The 21,926-nt window shown below is 39.1% G+C and overlaps 1 protein-coding gene across 1 annotated transcript in view; it reads right to left on the bottom strand.

Moving 5' to 3' along the window:
- Positions 1–21,926, bottom strand: part of si:ch211-156l18.8 (probable G-protein coupled receptor 158) — a 173,323-nt gene that overhangs the window by 90,354 nt on the left and 61,043 nt on the right. The gene's annotated exons all lie outside the window — the stretch shown is intronic.

Raw genomic sequence — 21,926 nt, 5'->3', positions numbered from 1 at the left:
ACCCCTGGTTTAATACTTTGTGAAAACACCCCTGGCAAAGATGACAGCAATGAGTCTTTTCCTTAATTTGTTTATAGAACACATTTGGAGGGATTTTTGACCACTGCTCCATGTAGAACTTTTCAGAATCATTGATATCTTTGGGTTTGCGCTTATGGACCCCCCTTCTTCAGTTCAGACCACAGTTTTTTGATGGAATTTGAGTCTGGAGACTGAGATGGCCATTGGAAAACATAGATGTTGATTTCACTTAAGCATTTCTGTTTAGATTTTGATGTATGCTTGGAGTCATTGTCCTGCTGGACAATCTACCTATGACCAAGTCCTAGCTTCTTAGCAGAGACAACCACATTTTCTGTCAGAATTTCATGGTACTTTGTGAAATTCATTGTGCCATTGATCTAAAATAGTGCCCCGGGACCACTGCCAGCAAAACATCTCCAAAACATCAATGACCCACCTCTATATTTGACCATAGGTATGAGGTGCTTCTCCTGTATGCATTCCTCTTTTGCCGCCAAACATGTCGATGGTGTGTATGACCAAAACGTTCAATTTTGGTCTCATCTGACAATAGCACTCTCTTCCAGTCATAATTCCAATGAGGTTTGGCAAGCTCCAGATTCTTGGTTTTGTTTATTGTGCTCAGTAAGGGCTGTCTTCGTGCCATGATAAAGGGTGATGATGCCGATGATAAAGGGATGATGCCAATGATAAAGGGATTTTGTATGCTTGTTTAGCTAATTTTTATTCTCTAGTGAAACTGGAAGTGATGGAATGACACAATATAGTTCCTTTAGACTGAGATGAACTAAATTAAGTAAAATTGTATTGCCAATTTCATTTTGTTTGATATTACTTACAATAATTGTTAGGGGTGCCAATAATTATGGCACCTATGGTTTTCAGAAAAAAATAGATTACTTAATAAAAAAACATTGAAGCATGAGAGTAAATGTATTGAAATAAAAGTATATCGTTTTCCCATATGCTTGAACATAACATATATATATCTGTGTCATTTATTATTTTATATTTATTTTTTCTTCATTTTTATTAAGGTTGCCAACAATTCTGGAGCCCACTGTACATATTCAGTATATATTCTGTACATATACTGACCATGTCTTCAACTTAGGGACCTGCCTGGTAGGGCCGTGACATTGACCCAAAAATTTTATTTTCATTTTTAAATGTAAAATGCGTATTTGTTCAAATAATGTCAAATATATATTATTGATAATAACTCTGTAAGTACATCTTCAGCAAAATTGTCTTAATTATGATGTAATGCTCAGGTATGTCAGAAGGGGAAAGTTCTTAACTGGAAATGGATATGCTACAATGAATTGGGCCCATATAATTATACAACAATACAACAATTATATATCATGCAACTAAAAAAGCACGGTTTAAATTCCAAGTTAACAGTTTACGAATGAGGGAACAGCAACAGACCTTTATCATTAATGCTTCCCATTCACTAGACGACTTCTAGCCAACTAAAGTCTGACACACTTCGACAATTTTTAACTATATGTGCTAAATCATGGGTTTTTAGTCCTAGAGGTGCACACATCTTAATATTCTGCAAAGACTGGGAGTCATGCAGCTTCACACATTATCAGATTCCAGCAGGATTGTTTTGAAGATCTTAGCCCTCCAATTCCTGTTGGAAACTCACTACTGATGTGCTGATGTTAAACAAAAGCCTTGACCAGATGGGTTCAGTTTCACTAGGGAAGGTAAGGTACAATAATTTTTACCATTATGATTCATACCCAAAATGACCATGTCTGTGATTTTTATTGGGCATGCAAATAATAATTCCAGCTGAAAAAACCTAAGGTTTCCGAAGTCCTATAATTCTATTACCGTCCAGACCGCCGTGTCCATTTTTAATGCAAATTACAAATATTTGGGGTATATTTTTACACTTCCCTTTTTTGGCTTTGTATAGTGTATTTATATATTTTCGATTTTTCATATATGTAGCAAGTGGGTCATTAGGACCTCCAAAATAGAAAAAGCGTAATTTTAAAATGAGGTAAGATGTAGATCCTCGCAAGACCATTTGCACAATAAAGCCTGTGTGCGTCTGAACCGAGAACTGTGTGGTTAGTCGATGAGAAAAGTCTTAGTCGACCAAGTTTTCATTGGTTGGTTAGTCGCAGGAAAAAAAACCCCTTAAACTCTATTCGGGAGCTGTGCCTTGTCGTTAAAAAATTATTAGACTCTGTCGGACAGGAAATCATCCAACGTGTGGGATCATTTTGAGCGTGTAAAGGACGACCCCAAGAAGGTGACATGTAAACTCTGCATGCAAAGATGTGTTTCCAACGTAGGTGTTTCTTACTCTGTCTCGTTAGCTTAGTCCCTGGAGTCCGGTTTGCTGGCGGACGTCCACTCGCCATGTAGCCTACAAAGCATGCGTGCGCTTAACGTGGTAGAACGAATTGAAAATGCTGTAATCTTCTGCATGGCCGTCTATTCCACAAATGACATGGAAGTTAAGGCTACGGCTATGTACTCTGTTTATCTGATTCGATAGCCATGAAACGAATCAGACAGCGGTTGCCTGTGGGTGGCCTACAGAGGAGGGGGCTGTGCATTTGCTTCCCCTTCTAGTTGGGGAGGCTCAAAAAGCAACGCACAGCCTGCTGACGTCCTCAAGAACCACCACTTTGCTCTGGCTCAGCAGCTCCGAGACGCCGCTAATCAGCCCGCAGTGCACTCGGCGGTGGAGGTTGTTGAGCAGGTGACGCTTGAGCATTTTGTGCTAAGCCTGCTGAAAGCCACTGCTGAATAGGTGTGCTGCCATAGGCCAACCTCGCTGGATGCTGCCGTTGCTCTGGCAAAGGATCACCTCAGAGCCCTCCAACCTCGCTCACTACCTGGGCCCGACCTGAGAGAACCCTGTCTTCTCATCCAGTTCCGGCACTAAGGAGAAGGCCACCAGGGAGGCCCTCGTCAGTAGCAGGGGAACCGTACTCTGCTCCTCTCCCCACAGACACTTCCGTGTTCCCCCACAGTCCCTGGTTTCAGTGGTTTCAGCGCCGGCTACCCAGAGACCTACTCAAGTGCCTGGGCAGGAGTGCTGGCATTGTGGGCTGCCCAGCTACTTCCACAGGGACTGTCCCCTGATGGAGGTGAGGCAAGTGGTGTGGGTCGCTGGTTCGCCAGCACCCTCCCCTGGTCAGGAGGAGATGTACCGGATACCGGTATGAATCCAAGGGCGTACACGCCAGGCTTTGTTGGATTCAGGGTGTAAACAAACCATTATTCATCAAAGCTTGGTTCGGCCTGAGGCATTGAGTAAGCATCGTGGGTGTTAATAAGGTGTGTGCATGGGGATATTCACGATTACCCAGTGGGGCCAGTGGAAATTCGACACAGGGGGGAAAGCTTAGAGTAAAGGCTGTGCTTATCGCAAGGTGATGCATATCCTATGCCTAGGGTTGACGACCACCTGGACCGGTTGGGCACTGCTCGTTTTTTCACAACGCTGGATTTAACCAAGGGCTACTGGCAGATTCCCTTGTCGTCACAGTCTATGGAAAAAACGTCTTTTTCCACTCGTATGGATCATACCAATTTGTCATACTTCCATTCGGGCTGTTTGGGTCGCCTGCTACTTTCCAGTGCCTCATGGATGGGGTGCTGCGGCCAGATTCATACATTTACCAGACAGCAAGTTTTTTCTTATACTGTGACATTTGGAGGTATAACACATGGCTACAAACCTGGAATAGGAAAGAGGGGTACAGGTTTATGGGGCAGTGGGATTTCGTTTTGGACAGGGGTGACCTGTGCAAGCAAAATGGGCTCCATCTGTGCTGGAGAGGAACTGCTGCACTGGGCCAGCATTTGCTTAGGGTAGCACAGGATTATTTAAACTAGGGACTTGGGGGGGCAGAGATGTCAGAGAGTGAAAAAGGTAGGGAGGTGCAGACTGCCTGGAAGGAAGCTGTCAATGCTTCCTATAATACTGTGAACACCAATGAAATCTTCTCAAAGTGGAATTTTAGTAAGGGTGGCTTGGGATGACGGGGGGTGAGGGTACAGGAGAGGATGTGTGGAAGTAATAATCTGAAATGTCTTTGTTTAAATGCTAGAAGTATAAAAAATCAATTTTGACAACTTGAGGACTATGACATAGTTGGGATTACAGAGACATGGCTTGGGGAGGAGGATGGGGTTTCTACCCCTCAATATAATATAGAGGGGTAGAAACTCATTAGGAAGGATTGATCCAGTAGGAGAGGTGGGGGTGTAGCTCACTATGTAAAATAAAACTTTTATACACAGAAAATTCCAGAAATTGAAAGACTCATGCCTAGTGAGGATATTTGGATTATCTCACAGGAGAACATGGAAAGGACCTCACGGTAGCCGTGTTACTGGCTGCCAGCTTCAGACAGTATTGTGAATTCAAGGCTCTTTTGAAACATAAAACACGCTTGTCAGGAAGGTGGGACTATTATTATGGGTGACTTCAGTTACCCCACTATTAATTGCGCATTGATGAATTTTTAGATGTTATAAATGGCCTTTTTTGACACAGTATGTCAGTCAGCCTAAAATAGGGAAATCAATTCTAGATCTGGTGCTATGTAATGATCCCGATAGAATTTGTAGCATAAATGTAATCGAGCAACTTGGGACTAGCAATCATTCTGCAGTTAGTTTTGATGTATTTTGGCAAATCAACAAGGCCTTCTCTATGGCCAGAATTTAAAATTTTAGACAAGCAAATTTTAACAAGATGCAAGCTAATTTAAGTAATATTGACTGGGCACAACTTCTTGACTGCAAGACTGTGAATGAAAAGTGGGACAGGTTCTAAAGGGTTCTAAAAGTAAGTTGAAGAAGCAGTCTTCCTAGTGGATGAACAAACCCATATGGGAGATTTTGAGAAAAAAAAATGACTATGTAAGATATATAAAAATGACAGCACTGAAAGTAATAAAGCTGAATATTGTAATATGCATGCCAAGGTTAAAAAAGACCTACGAGAAGCCAAGACGCTCTTTGAAAGGAAAATTTCCCAAGATGCAAAAAGTAATCCTAAACATTTCTTTCAATACTGCAGCAGGAAAAGGAAAGTGAAGGAGGATATCAGGAGCATCAGAAATGAAGAAGGAGCATTGCTTTATACAAATAGTTGTAAAATACAAATTAAATAGTTGTTTTGTTAAGAGTTTTACTAAAGAGGTTAATAATAGACTACAAGGCATATTCATTACACAGAACGTCTAAGCAGATATTGAGATAGAGGGTGTAGTACTGGTTAAATTACATAATCTAAAGACAAATAAGGCAGCAGGTCCTCATTGGGATGGCTGGTCCACCTTGGCGTGGCAGAATGCCCCATACCTATACAGCACAGTTTGCCATTTTTCAGGGTTTGATACAGAAATAACCACAATGACCACAGACTCTCTGCCCTTAAAACATGAATTTCTCTACCTTCTGACCTCATATCAACAGACAGAATTCACAAACAACTTCACACGTCCGCACAATAAAATCCCAAATTTATGGGATTTTGCGTTTTTTCATTCTTCTTTTTCCCGCCTGATTACATCATCACAAATGCTCCAAGCCCAAAAACAATATGGCTGCGTCCGATTAGTCAAAAGAATTACGTCCTTGAAGAATTACGAATTAGCTTGCTAGCTAATGTAATTAACATTATCTAATGTCAGCTAACAATTAGAAAAAACGCTAGCTAATGCTACCAACCAGTATCGACCTCGCAAACCATCTGTCGAATTCAACACTACCTTGTAACATTGCAATGTAGCTAACTAATGTTACTGTTATTTACATTGCCATCAAGTTCATCAATATATTATAATGATCTGAATAAGTTAGCCTAATGTTAGACAATGAATATGTACATAACGTTACTTTTATAATAACCATTTTTCATTCAGTAAATAGTAAGTGTTATAGTTACCGCCTCAGAAGACATCATTCCCTTTTCGCTTTCATGTGTACTGGTGACCTCGAATTGTTATGGAGGCATGGCCCAGGTGCCAACTGACTGACGTCACACAGGCGACATTGTTTGGATCTCTGGGAAGTGAGGTCCAAAAACACACCTGCAATTACCGCTTATCGCCATAGGCACTGCCAAAGACAATGAAATGGAGATCTTCGAGATTGTTACTTCAAGCTACTTGAATTTCTTTAGGAAACATTTGGGTAGCATTGCTTTGGAATACAGCTTGTTTAATTTGTCTGAGCTACGATAGACAATATTGTTGCATGTAACTTGATACAATATTTATATCAATACTTTTATTGGCAGGCCTAGATTTGAATGAATGACTTATAGACAGTGCTTTGTATGTGTGAGTAACTTGGCATTCTTCTACGTTGAAAACGTGTTTTTCATCAGATTCATAATATAAAACGCGCATTTGAGGACAAGAATAAAAGCTAAATAAAACCAACAAACAGGATACACGATTACACATGTTGCAAAATGTGGAATTACTGTAAAAAAAAAATTTAAAAGGCAGAGACAAAAATTTGAGAAATAACAGAGAAATGGGCTATAATTAAAGCCAAAGAAAAGAAAACATTTGAATATTTGAGTATTTTCCATGCCATTTCAATTCCATTTATCCCAGTACAAATGTGCTAAGCATTATTAGCAAAGGTAAATGAAAAAACAATTACAATAAATCCATAATTTCAATAAATGTTTATTTCCCCTATTTGATAAACAAGGAACTAGATGCTGACAGAAGAGACTACGGGCAATTTATCTTGAATACATTCAAAATTAATAACTTATTACAGACATAGGAGAGAGTTGGTTTGAATGTAACAGTTTTTGGATTTAGCTCATTTACGCAGAAAATATTTAGCCTAGCACTATGAAGTTTTACTTCAAATGTCATATTTCAGTTTTTTATTTTCAATAAATTTGCAAAAATTTCTAAAAACCTGTTTTTGCTTTGTCATTATGGAGTATTGTGTGTAGATTAATGAGAATAAAAATGAATTTAATCAATTTTCGAATAAGGCTGTAATGTAACAAAATGTGGAAAAAGTGAAGGAGTCTGAATACTTTCCAAAGGCACTGTATATAGTCATTGTTGTTAACCTGTTGTATAAGAGGAATAAACGTTGCATATTATTTTCCAATAAGGGGACAGCCATTGTGGTTTATTCCTCATATATATGACATATAAATACCCAAAATAGCCACCACCATAAAATAGTCACATGACTGAAATGCATGCTGAGTTTATCCAGCTTTTTTAATACTACACCACTGCTTATAAGATTAATCAGTGATGACAAGAGTGCTAACTAAAGTTTCTAATATCTGCAGCTATAAGTTCATACCTGATGGCTTATACTGATGTTGCATAAAAAGCTGAAAGTAGTAGTTGCTTGTGGGTTACAGAACTTTAAATGGATCTCAGTATAATTTCATGGTGGTTTCCCTAACATTATAGCGAGAGCTCATACTGGGCATGTAAAATAATGGACTCTTTAAAGGGGGAGCAGTCAGGTTGTCAGAGAATTACATAACTAAACCTTGTATTGGTGCTGTGGGCTGTGTGGATACACATCTGACAATCCCTATGTTAATCCAAGTAAAACCCTAAATGGACATTGAATGCAAATGCCAAGAACTTAATACCTTTTCCTAGGGAAATCCATTGCTGCCACATACACAGAGGATCAAGTAGACTGTTGAGGCTTAAGTGCAGGGTATTGCATGAGGGTTAAATGTGAATGCTGTATTTTTCATTAAAGGCTGCTTTAAAACGAGGGCCACTAGTTTTTTTTACCACCCCATGACCTGCAGTTTAGCAATTTATCTATCTTGCAAGAAGATGACAATTTTAAAGGTTTGTTAGTCCGTCAGTTGATTGTAAAGTTTGCAAAGGTACCTAATACTGGCTAACTAGCAGGCTAGTGCAACAGGTTCTAGCAAGCACAAGCTAGCTCACATTTCAAGCAGCTAACACGTTTATAAATATGTTTATATGTTTGTTTTTAATCATATTATATTAAATGTACCTACTAAAAAGTAATGTTAATGGCACATCAAACAAGCTTGACTTTCCAAACTACTATTTCTAACAACTGATTACCATTCAACATTTCTTGCCAACTCACAAGTCTACATTCCACTGGGCATGTGGCAATTCAAAGACCAAGCACCACAATATGACCTACTGCACTAGGTTTTAACCCTTTGAAGAGTAGGTTTCTTGGAATGATTTTTCTAAATTCTAAGTTGCTGTTTTTGAACTCCATTGCTTTCAGTTGCCAGTAGAGATTGTTGCATCAGCATGAGAATGTCCATTTAACAACATTCTAATCACATATTTATGATTTTCAGACCGATTCGGACCAAATAGTCACGATGAAAGAAAACCATTTTAGAATGTTGCAGAGAGGAATTTCAGCAGTGTAAACTACTCCATCTCTGAACATCTGATGCTGGAGCTTGCCGTTGCAGGTCATTCATCTTGTTTAATCGCAGGTGGTGAGTTTAGAACACAACATATGTCAGCATTATAGTTAAAGTTTTCTCGCCAATCAGCAGGAGATCAGGGAAAATATGGGTCCTAAAATATGGGATACTTTTGGTCTGAGCTGGCCTCTACACCTTAAAGGGTTGTGTAGAGGAGATGCACTATATGACCAAAAGTATCTGGGCACCCCTTAGTCTGGGGCTGCTTTTCATAGTTTGGGCTAGGCCCCTTATTTCCAGTAGCGGCAAATCTTAATGCTACAGCACATTCACAGTTACATTCTAGACGGTTCTGTGCTTCCCCAACAGTTTGGGGAAGGCCCTTTAATGTTTCCGCATGTCAATACCCCTGGGCACACAATGAGGTCCATACAGAAATGGCTTTTTCGAGAACGGTGTGGAAGAACTTGACTGGCCTGCACAGAGCCCTCACCTCATCCCCATCTAACACCTTTGAGATCAACTAGATAGCCAACTCCGAGCCAGGCCTAATCACCAAATCAGTGCTCGACCTCATTAATGCTGTTCTGGTTCAATGGAAGCAAATTCCTGCTGCATTGATCCAACATCTAGTATAAAGCCTTCCCAGAAGAGTGGAGGTTGTTATAGTAGCAAAGGGTGGATCAACTCCGTATTAATGGCCATAATTTTGGATGAGATGCTGGATGTGAGGTGTCCACACACTTGCCAAAAGATTCATAATTATTAGGTTTTTTTTTTAACATCTTTACAAATAATTATAATAGGCATGGGTCACATATATAGCCTATGTTCTGTGCTTTTGGCCTATAGATTATTACTGCATCTCTTAATGTTTGTCACAATTTATTCTTTGTAGCAAGTTGAAAATGCAGGTGTAGCTTACAATACAAGATGACCTCTAGTCTACACATATAATGGAATATTTTTACAATATCATAGAATTTACTGGACTTTATAGGCCTATAGACTTCCTGGCACCAGGAAGACTGAAGTGCCTTGCCGTGGCTACACTTCCCTGACTACAGTGAATCGGTGAAAGGGTGTGTATCTGCGAAAAAGCTACATGCTGTTAACCAGAAGAAAAGACTCCAGTGAGCCAAGCACCATCAACACTGGACTAAGAAAGATTGGGAAAAGACAGATACACATTCTTTTAGACCAGCAGATCATAGTTACCATTTCACACTATTCAGAGTTTCTCCAGTTACAGTGATTTCTCCCGAACAGGACAGCACCACAGGAATGCCAATACTGTCTAGACAAGGGCACTGCCTGTGCTCATTCGCTCCCTGACGAGGTGTATAGCTGAGGGGAGGTGTAGGCTATGTGTTGCCCTGACCACAAGTCAGCGCTCTACAGATCTTTGAGCATATCACTGGCGCTGCCCATTAGGCCACATAATCAGAGACAGGTATTTCCCCAATGACATGCTTGACTACTTCAGCATTAAGGAAAGGTCACCCCCATGCAGCACTGGGGAAAATCACACAAACCACACCTGTCTATGATTGTGATGATGACCAGACTGCTTCTTAAGGCATGGTGCAGCTCAGAGAGAAGGAGACAGGGTGGCGTGAAGATGGCTGTTACGGAATTCTCACCAAACATGTGGTAAGTGGCTGAGAACAGGCTGACCGTGAAAAAGGACTTTTCTTTTTTTTATGATCAAATGTTTTTATTTTATACTGTTAAATGATGACGAAGACAATAAGACTGACAAAAAAAAAACAGAAAAAAAAACGACAAAATCGGCACTGAAATCAAGCAAAGCAGGCAAAGCAAACAGACAGGTATGGTATCCTTCCCACCCCCACCCAACCCCCGATAGGACCTCAAAGAGAGATCAAATGTGAAATGGTAAGGCTGAATTTTAGTTTACAGTGCTTAAGAGGAATATTAGAGAATATCAGGTCCTCTAGTCTGTGGGGATGTACCGTATTCTCCTCTAGGGGGCACCATGCTACCGATATAAGCCCACACTTCAGCCATACGGCAGGAGCAGTGTGCATGGTGGTATGGCTACTGGCAGTTAGGTCCATAAACTGAAACAAATGCAACTTTCTTGGAAAACAATAAAGTTTTAACAAAAGTTATTCTGCAGTCTGCATCTACCCCTGTACGAAGAATGGAAAGTTGCAGTTTACAATTCCCAATGATCATCACACCTTTGGATTTTTTAGCTGCGACTGCAGCTCTATAGCTCTGTCTGTCAGTCAGTTGGTTGGTCCACAAAAAGTGTCCCACCCTGTAGCGGTCACAGTTTTTGCCCCAGGAGGCTGAAATTTGGCATGAACGTTGGTCATGACCTCAGCTAGAGCTGAGTAACTTCCAAGGCCAATTGACCAAGAGGGGGCGTGGCCGTCACATAAAGGCTCATAACTCCCGAATGGATTCACAGATTTGCACAAGATTTTGTGGAAAGGTTGGTCATGAACCAAAGAAGAGGTCACGTGTTTGTGTGAGGGTGTGTGCGTGGATGCATGCACACATGGATGCATGCACATGTGCGGTCGTAGCTGTTGCGGATTCGCACTTGTTTAATGAAGGATGAGGAGGCCAGACCATGGTAGTTCTTATTAGCTATTCTAAAAATATCTTTCAGAAGGAGATGTGTCTCTTGTATCATGGCCAGGTCAATCTTTTTACGATGACGTAGGTCCAGTCAACTAGTCCGTGTATGTGGTATATTGAGGCCCTGTACATTCCACGACATCAATCTTAGATTGATGTAGATATTGTTCATGATATTAAAAATAAGAACAGAAGAACAAGTTAATGAACAAGTAGATTCAAGAGCAAGATTGTCATCAGTAATGTACAGTTATTAAAGAGGTCCTGTATCTTCCCATGCCCCCCCCCAGCACAAAGACGCAGATAGTACGATATGAAAAAAGGGCCCCCCAACCCAACCTGTCATAGCCACAAAAGCAGAACAAACACTGATTCGAACACCCAGACAAAGACAAACACAGAGACACAGACAAATATACACATACAGTAAAATAACCATTTAAACACAGGGACAAAAACCCTAATTCAAACACAGACAAGCATATAGAACTACCCAACTCCTGAGGTGAAACATAAAAGGTTGCGTTACATCTCACGTACCCCCCCAAAAGTAGGTCTGTGGTCATTGCGACGATAGGTGCAATCCCCTGGTCCCTCCCCCCACCCCAGCCTTGAAAAGCAATAGAGCAAAACATTTGGCCATGTTCGAATAGAGTGTTTGACTGCAGCCAGTACCACAAGGAGTGTCCACCCCAACCAGACAACAACCAGGAGGCCCAGAGAACCCCACCACTCCAACAAAGGACACACACGCACCGCAGCAGCGCCCCAAGGCGGCCAACAGCACCTGCCAATCACCCTAAGGCTTGGCCGCAGCGCACATGCGCACTCTACCAAAGCGACAAAGCCGCCAACGAAGCCTGCCGAAACTCCCAGCCGCTCCCCAATCAGAACAGTCACTCCTCACAGCCCCCCATGTCCTACTGTTGAGCACACCCACCCCCCGCCCCACCCCCCAGATGTCAAGACAGCATACAAAGAAATCATCATAATTATTATTATTGTTGTTATTATTATTATCAGCACTAGTATTATTATTATTATTATGAATAATAATAATATTAACTATCACTATTGTTATTGCCATCACTATTAGCAACATCACCAACAACAAAAGGTAAATTCAAAAACAGAAAGTGTTGGAAAGCCAGAGTAATGCATGGTTGCATAGATGAAAAAGGGGGAGTTTAGTGGGGGGGAAATGCCTGGTAATTAGAAAAGGACAAAGTTAAAAAAAAAAAATGCATACAGCACACATGGTACATGCATTTTTCTTGAAGTTCTTCGTGCTTGTGAAAACTTGTTTGGAAAGAGTACATTTTTTCGGTTTCTTAAAAATGCAGTTTTTTGGAGGACAGAGCTGAAGGGAAGTTTTCTGAAGTATGTTCGACAGCCCCTTTTCTTTTAATAAGTGTGGACACCATCCCACAGCCACAATCCAAACCCAAATCACATTTGTGTTGCAACATTTTTTGCATTTTTATTCAGAGCAGTCCATCCTGTGCTCTTCCAGACAGGCCAATCTCTGACTGTATCAAGCTTCGCCTAATTTGTGCACCTTTACCTGTGTTTGTAATTCTAAAATGAGTTTGGGATGTTTCTGGGCGTGGTGCTCTTTTCTGTTTGGGAAGAGGTGGGTATGGCTAAAGAGCCTGTGGTTTGGGATCAGATTTGTGATTTGTTGCTTGCTAGCTGCAATGGCACAGATACAGCGAAGCAAAAAACAAGATTTGTGGGGCTTATTCAATATAGGGAACTGTGCAATTGCTTTTGCTTGGTGGCTTCAGCTGAAATTTGCAAAGGGATGATGGCTTGTTTTCTGTTGTAACTGAAAATAATTTCCTCTTGAGGACAAACTATCTATCTTATTTTTCTGTCTTTCTCTGTCATATTAGCCCACACAATAAATAATGTAAATAAATATGTTTTGATTTTATAGATGTGTCAGTAGAGGGTTTGGCTGGGTAGAGAGGTGGAGGGGAGGTGGTGTTGAGATGTAGAGTAGCTCTTCAACCTCGTTCAGTTGACATGCCTCATCTGCACTCCACACACTGTGTAAGACATATTTATTGCACATTTATTATGTATGCATTTAATTATGTGTCTAAAAACAGAATGTTGGTGATGTATTTCATTTATATATTTCAATATTAAAGGGTTAAATATGGTTTCATTAAGTTGATTAAACATGATACTTTCATTCTTTTGCCCTCTTGAGGGTGTTAGTCTATTACTGACCAGGAGATATCTCACATACAAACAGAACAATAAAGGAACAACAATGCCAGCTCTTGTAGGTGAGAATGGATGAGAAAGATGGTTCATACCTGATAATATTTATTATGGATGCAGGCAGGGGTGGGGGGTGGGGAGTACATGTGTTCCCCCAGTGTCAAACTTACTGCTACACCTCTGATGGCTCATAATATAAATGATCAGAGCAGTATGAGTGCAAAATCTCTCAACCTTATCCTAATCTTTCCAAAGACAGGTAATCTAATGTGAATTTTAACTGTTTAGGTCAGGATTCGAGGAGGGTAAACTGATATTGTTCCTCACATTGCTTCAGCTGGATTGCCATTGGAGTGATAGAAAATCAATGCCATGCCATGTAAATACAGTCATTTACCACTATTCTATATTATCTCTTGAAGTGAAAATCCAGGCAGTAAATAGCAACAGCACATGCTATCTATAAAATGATTTTCATTACTCTATATATCATTGGGAGGAGACTTCAGTGGTGTGTTTTCTCCTTTATCACATGACAAACATTCATAAGTACATAATTACAGTGGATGTACCCACTTGCCCTTCACAACCTTCACAGACTTTCTCCAGACTTCTTCCACACTAATCTCCCCGCCCCACCCCCTGCCAAAAGACCGCTATTTTTAAAATATAAATTCTAAGACACCTGCTTTTCTGTTGGGATTCTGACCTTTTGTGTTTAATGATCTATTTCAATAAATAAAAGCATGAGTGAATGAATACAGTAGGGTTGGGTCAGTTTCCGGTTTTGCCGGTCCGGTCCGGTGTACGAGCTTAAACCGGTTAGATTTTATGCAAATCGACTGAACCGGCATTTGTCATTATGAGACAGTCTGGCAAATTAAAAAGTAGCCTACATCAGCAACCTGTGACGACGGCACTAAATCCAACTTGTATTGCATTAGTAATAAACAATATGACAACGTGATTAACATATTATGTTTGTTGTTTGTTCAGCCACTAGTGTCTGAGTGCAAAAAAAAAAAGATTTACAGGCCGTGCGCAATTTAGTGCCGAGGCCGGCAACTAGGAGATCAAAAAATCAAAGGTGGGTGGAACAAGCACTCCATCAGAGAGAGTGCTTAGCACAGCGGGGAATGTTGTTACGCCTCAAAGGTCCCTTCTGAAGCCAGCAAAAGTAGACATGCTGGTGTTTCTGGCCAAGAATTTGTAGAGGATTAACACCCTGAGAAAGCCTAGACTAAACCTATGCAGGCTTTAAATGGCATTATTTTGTATCTTTGCACAGTTTGCAGTGTTATTTTTATTAGGGGTTCAAGCACGAAGGGCTGAAACCCTATTGTTTTTGCTTTTGTGCTGGTTTATTATTAATCTTCTTCATAAATGTTTGCGTAAATTCCTGTGAGATGGTAAATGGTAGAAACATTAAATTCTGCCCATTGATTGGAAGTTGTGTGCAAGTGCTACCCAAGAAATATGACCCCAATCGGCCTGATGGGGGTGCTATAATTAAAGGTCAAAAATTTGAAATTTGAAAAGTCATAACTCCTACGCCGTGAGTCCGATTTACACGAAACTTGCTACAGACATCCATCTATCGTCACTACAGATTTGCCTCAAGAACCACTAAAGTCCGCATGAAAAACACATTTTTGACATCTCCTCCTAAACTGTAGGTCCGATTGCTACCAAATTTGCTGTGGATCATTACCGGCTACTAGCTTATCAAAAGTTATGAAAAGCCTGTTGATATCTTATGGCGTTTTGAAGATATTGACCAATGAACTTCGAAAGGGCGTGGCTCAGCACATGAATAGACCAAAGTCAACAATCATTGGGCCAATCATCACAAAACTTGCAGGATATGTCCACATAAGTACCTAAAACATACCCTGAAAACTTCATTAAAATCGACCACTATGGGGCGCTACAAATACAAAAAATGGGCGCGGCATAACCCAAATATGGAGCATCGCGTAGTTCTGGCAGGCCACGAGAGTCAAGCGCTCCGGCTGAATCAGCTGATGGCTCAGCTGAGTGATGTTCGCCTATCACAGTACATTCACTAACAGGGCGGTCTACTTAAACAGCCTCCCTCTACTCATTCGGCTGCTCCTCCTGCATGCAAGCGCTGCACGTTGCTTCGTAAATCCCCTCCACCACCCCAGCTCCATCCCCATGCGTCAAGAATTTGCATTTATCCATTCCTATGTGTTAAGAAATTGCATTGCTCCACCCCTATGTGTTAAGAACTTGCTTTGCTGCTGGATCTGTTCTGTGTGTACCCCTCTAGGGGGGTTTGGCTGCTGGCCTCCCGGCCTTATCCACGCGGGCTGCGTGGTTGGCGGGAGAGCTCCAGAACAGAACCATACCGCCAAACATAACTGTATTGCCTTTATTGTCAATAAAGTTCTACTTTGATGACAGTGGTCCTGACAGAACAGACTATAAATCAAAAATTGTTTGTCCAACCATTACAAAACTTGCAGGATATGTTTCATAACACTGTTGAACCGCGTGTGTAAAACTATTTTGAAATCGCCCAATAGGGGGCGCCACCAGTCTACTGGCAAATGTTGAAGGTCATAACTCCTACGCCGTGAGTCCGATTTAAACAAAACTTGCTACAGACATCCATCTATTCTCACTCTACAAATTTGCCTCAAGAACCATTAATTAACTGACTGAATTACTGACTGAGTGACATTGCCGGTCATAAAGGTGCTTCACATCTAAAAATGACCATTCAAGAATGTAAATTGGAACTGGATTTAGCTCGAATGAGTATATATGGGTATATCCTGGTATTATGTGGCACCTCGAGTGTACTAGTAAAATAAATAACAATTACAAACAGAAATATAACCATTAATTATAAGTGTGTTGAAGGCTCCCTTTTCCCAAAACCAATACCTGTCACATTAAATAGTTTTCATGCATGCACAATCAAACCGTCATTTTTAAAAATGTATTTAGTTCTTGTATGATATGATGACTATTTCATATAGTTCTTGTATGACATGATGATGATTGTCCTATGCTACTGTTAGTTTGTTGTGCAATTAAACCTTTTCATTCATTCATTGACAATGAACATATTGTGTCAAGTCAAATTCCTTGTATTTATAAATGGACTTGACTATTACAATTACTCGGATTCTGACTAGTTCTTATTGCACTTTGCAGCTTTCACCTTCTAACGGTTTGTGTTGGCTTGAACCCCAGAATCGCCGCTTGCGGCTATATTTTAATATTTGTTATGCGAAACAGTTTTCCTATTTGAACATAACGTGTGGGCTACAAGGTGTAGGCCTAAAGCATTTCTCATGTTGCACTTGGCCTCAGCCGGACATTTAGTTTTGACTGATACTTTCTATGTTGATGTTTACAGTTCGTTTACATTTTCCATTCTGATTGCACTGTTTGAGTAGGCTACCGATTTATGCCGTTGTAAATTGTTGTTTATTGAGGCCTATTTTCTTTCTTATAGATAACAATTTGATATTTTTGCTCTTTATAAACAGTTGTTGTATTTTGTTATTTACTGAGGCCTATTTGTTTATGGATAACATTTTGATATTTTCTTAAGTTTCACGAGGCCAAAGTCTTATTTTATTTATTATTTTGATGTTAAACTTTAGAAGAAGAAAAGTTAAGTTGAATGGTTGTTGTGAGAAATAAAAACACGATGTTTCACTCAGTTGTCCTGATTGTGTTGCCGCTACAATCTCATTCATGGGCTCTAATTATGTTCCACTTAAAAAATGAATTAATTTGCAAAGAAATAGGCCAATATGTTCTTTCATATCAGTTTATATTTAATTTATATTTATTTAATTCATTTTCATTACGCAATTTTCAACTGTTATCATAGCTAGTCTGTTAAGTGAATATGATACATAAGTTAATAATATTATCAGAGCTAATTAATTTCAATGTTTCCCGTTTATATGATGCTCAGTCAGTTTTATATATGATCTCCCTGTTGTTTTGGACATCAATGTAATCATATCAGGGAACGGTAGCTGAATTGATTATTTGGCTGAGGCTGAACGCTTCATTCAGATTAATAGCACCTAAAAGGGAACAAGGCCTTCAGCTACAGTATATTCAGAACAGCATTGATGATTATGCACAAAGCTAACATTAGCTGGCTAGCAAGTTTATACTGCCAATGAGCTAGTTTGCCTGATCTATTAAACTAGCTAGCTATGCGACCAATAGCTAACACACCCTGAAGCCAGTGTAATATCAGACAAAAAGTAGCAATATACTCTCAAGTAATCAAAGGGGAAACACATTGATATTTCACTGATAAGTAAATGTACAGTGAAATGCCAATTACCTGGACTGTAAAGCAGATCTTGCCTGAAAAAAAGACACTGGCAGTGATCACACAGCACCAGCAATTTGGATGGCAAGTATGCCATCCCGCCAAGTTACGCCTTGGCGGGGCGGCATGACCCATACCCATATAACACCGAGAGTTTGCCACTTTTCAGGGTTCGCCACAGAAATAACCACACGAAATAACGTTTGCACGTTGAAAATGTTTTTCTTAAGTTATCGTGAATTTTTTTACTGTTTGTTATGACTAAGTGACAATAGTAATGCTATAGATGTAGGCTATTAGCAACATGCACACAAATACATGCAAACACATACATTCTATTTGAAATTTAAAAAAACATAGGCATGGATTCAGCCATTTTTCCTTTACCATGAATGACAAATAAATTAAAGCCTTTGTCATATTTTTAAATGGAATTGTTTTTAATGTGGTATTGTGTAGCCTACATGACAGACCTAATTGTTTGTAGGCTATGTAAAGAGGGATATAGGGCTAGCTAACATTAATTTAGAAATGTGGTGGCGCAGGATAGCTACAGAAGTCAAGCTAAAAAGTAGGTAATGCGTAGAAATGGCACAGCAGAGAACAAGCCATTCTAAAATCGATATATCAGGCATGAAGAAGTCTTTTGCCGGTTTCCAAACAACCAGTAACGTTACCTAACAGACCGAAACACAACTCCGATTTCGGGGAATAATTTTGGAGCAGTCTGTATTAATGTTATACACTCGGTCTGTTGAATCGTTAGCAAGGTAGCTAACATTAAACTCAGACAAAATTGTGAAAGCATGTTAAAACTGTCTAAATTTTGGGTGTATTTTATTTTACAGTTTTTTATTATACAGTTGCAAAAGCAATAGTTAAAATTTTTCAGGCAATTTTTACCTAGCAAGCAAGCCAATGTAACGTGTTCAAAACTTGCCTTCAAAAAAGAGTCCAAGGCGGATTTTAACCTGTGCCTGTCAGTCATACAAAGGTCCCATAGTCAAACGAGCTACCTAGTGCGCCAGTGAAGTAGCTGCTGGGGGAGCACTTCTATATATGTCGATTTTGCATGTGTATCCAATGTTTTAACTGCCTGATGTAGCTAAATGTCCAATGGGGAGATGTATCTGTGGGCCTGGAGCATTTGTGATGTAACTGGCAGGAAGAAAAAGGAAAAATGCAAAAAAGTTGTTTTGTGAATTCTGTCTGTTGACATGAGGTCAGAAGCTACATAAATGAATGTTTTTAAGTGCTGAGAGTCTGGTCATTGTGTTTATTTTTGTGGGAAACCTTGAAAAGTGCTGCCCCACCAAACTGTACAGGATGGCACACCTGGCATCCCAATAATGGAATCTTTCAAGGGGGAGCAGTCTCTGTTGAGAATTACTTTGCTAAACCTCCTCTTGGTGTTGTGGGTGGTGTGGACACACGTCTGACAATCCCTATGTTAATCCATTAAAACCCTAAATGGACATTAAATGCAAATGCCAAGAACTTAATACCTTTTCCTAGGGAAATCCATTGCTGCCACATACACAGAGGATCAAGTAATGTAGGCTGTTGAGGCTTAAGTGTAGGGTATTGCATGAGGGTTAAATATTAATGGTGCATTTTTCATTATAACTAGGGGCCCCAGTTTTTTCCCACCACATGACGTGTAGTTCAGCAATTTATCTAGCTTGGTACGAGAAGACAATTCCAAAGGTTTGTTAGTTGGTCAGTTAATTGGAACATTTGCAAAGGTACCTAATGTTGGCTAACTATCAGGTATTAGCTTGCTAACATATGTTTATAAATAAAGTATGTTTATGTTTGTCTTTAATCATATTACAAGGTACCTAGATTTGCTAAAATATTAACGTTAATGGCACATCAGACAAGCCTGACTTTCATAACTAATATTGCTAACAACTGACTACTAGCCAACATTTCTAAATGCCTGTAATATTTCTAGCCAACTCACAAGTCCACATACTGTACCACTGGGCCTGGTTATTAAGCATTTTAAACAAATAAGCTTTATTAATATTGAATACATAAATATATAAACCTGGTTATTGTGTATTTAAAACACAATGGGTTTATTAGTACTATTACATAAATCTCATTCTTACTTGTTTCATTTATATTTGACTGAAAAATATGCATCACATTAAGTTTATTAGTTTGTTTATGTTAAAACTGTGTAATCCAAATGGATGGAAATTTTATATGCAATTAAAATTCATACAGTACTGTGCAAAAGTCTTAGGCACCTGTAAAAAAATTCTGTACAGCTAAGATGCTTTCAAAAATAGTGAAATGAATGGTTATAAATATCAAAAAAATTCTACAAAGAGCAGTAAATAGTTAAAAACTAAATAAAATCAATGTTTGGTGTGACCACCCTTCGCCTTTAAAACTACATCAATTCTCTTACACTGTCCGGCAGTTTTATAAGAAAATCGGCTGGTAGGTTGTTCCAAGCATTTTGGAGAACTTGCCACAGTTCTTCTGCAGATTTTGGCTGTTTCGCTTGCTTCTGGCTCTCCACTCTCCAGGTAATCCCAGAGACCCTTGATCAAGTCTTTATCTGAAAAGTAGTCTATTACTTAAAATAGTACTTTATTTAACAAAATACAAAAATGTATCTGTAAAATTTCATTTTTTGGAAAATTCATGTTTGGAAATCTCATATTTGCTCTTTTCTACTGACACACTAATGCAGAAAACAAAAAATAAACATCTAAGACCAAATATATACTATGTATTATATTTTAAAATCGAGACTTTTGAACAGTACTGTAAATCTTAAATATTAGGCCTAAATATTTTTTTTGAGTGTATGGGAGGAAGGTAATGTGAATAGTATGCTATTAACATTTTAAAATAAGTTGCTTGGATTGTTGAAATTGTGTTGACATTTTTGGGCACTTTATGAAAGAGTATAATCTTTTTCTGATTTCCTCATGAATTGATAGATGTATCAATAGGCTTTTCTGAAGCTGGAATATGTTGTAATGTTTGCTGAAAGTATTGGGGCTGGATTAAAGTTGGCAGTCTTCATTTAATTTATTTCCAGCATTCCTTCATCCAAAAATTCGGCAACAAAAGCAGTCCAGAAATGGATTCTGTCCAACATTTAATCTGGCGCAATGCATTGTATGATGATAATGATGATGATGATTATTATTATTATTATGATTATTATTGTGTTTTATCGTATCACAACTGCTCTACCCCATTTAAAAAGCAAGTTATTGTGTTGCTGTCACGTAATACTGGATATTCACGTGACCATACCACAAATTCATGGACACGCTTAATGTAAAAAAATTCTCAACAGCAGCAGATTGGCAACATTTTTTGCAAGTGAAATTTTTTCCCCTCAAATAATAGGGCCTACCAACTAATTCATATCATATCCAGGCCGAAACTTGACATTTTCTGATAGGGACACATGAAAAGGGGTTGCATGAGGGGTTATCTATTAGATAAGACAGTTTAATCTGTAAAAAACTGAGAATAGTGGAAAAAATTTCAAAATCACCTAAGGGTTTGATACGATGTTAGAAAATTAGCCACTTCCCTCACAAAATTACAAAAAACACCCATTTGTGAAACTAAAATTCTTTATAGCACAATGTAGACAAGACGTTGGCAATTAAATACATATAAAATATTGTTCTTCTATCGAGGTTTAACTGTCTAGCCATGTCAGAAAACATTTTATAGGGCCTTTTTCCTGGCATAACTTGGACAAATCGGAACTGGACAATCATGATTAATGCAAGACAGGGGATGGCTACAATTTGAATAACAATTCATTTCAGCAATACAAAATCGCGTCTGGGATTATTTTGAATAAGATAGTGAGTGCTGCTTTCTTTTCAGAACTCTGGCAGCTGTGATGTTTTTATATGAATAATATGAACGTATAATAAATAATACATCTAAAACATTTCACTGTGAGTTTTTCTTGTGATAAAATGTGTAATAATCACTTCAATGTAGTTCAATTTTTATCACTGATTTTGATTTTGCCCAGGCACAGATATTCATAAATGGACTCAAATTAGCATAATAATATCTGACTTTTAAAGTTAAAAAAGTAACATCACTGAACTGTCAGTGCACTTTTGAAATGATGTAATAGTTTTTTCTACTCAGATTTTGTGTCATTTCCTGTTTAAATGCCCGGTTACAGTGAGCCCAGATGCAGGCAGAATGTTCGACCTCCCTAGATATAGAGCTTGTTGAATGAATTTCAATAGGTAAATCATTCCAAAGTTTAGGTGCCCTGATGGCAATAGCCCA

The sequence above is a fragment of the Anguilla anguilla genome, chromosome 2, assembly GCF_013347855.1.
Source record: "Anguilla anguilla isolate fAngAng1 chromosome 2, fAngAng1.pri, whole genome shotgun sequence".
Taxonomy (NCBI): domain Eukaryota; kingdom Metazoa; phylum Chordata; class Actinopteri; order Anguilliformes; family Anguillidae; genus Anguilla; species Anguilla anguilla.
The sequence above is the reverse complement of the archived record's forward strand: the minus strand, read 5'-3'. Positions and strand labels throughout refer to the sequence as shown.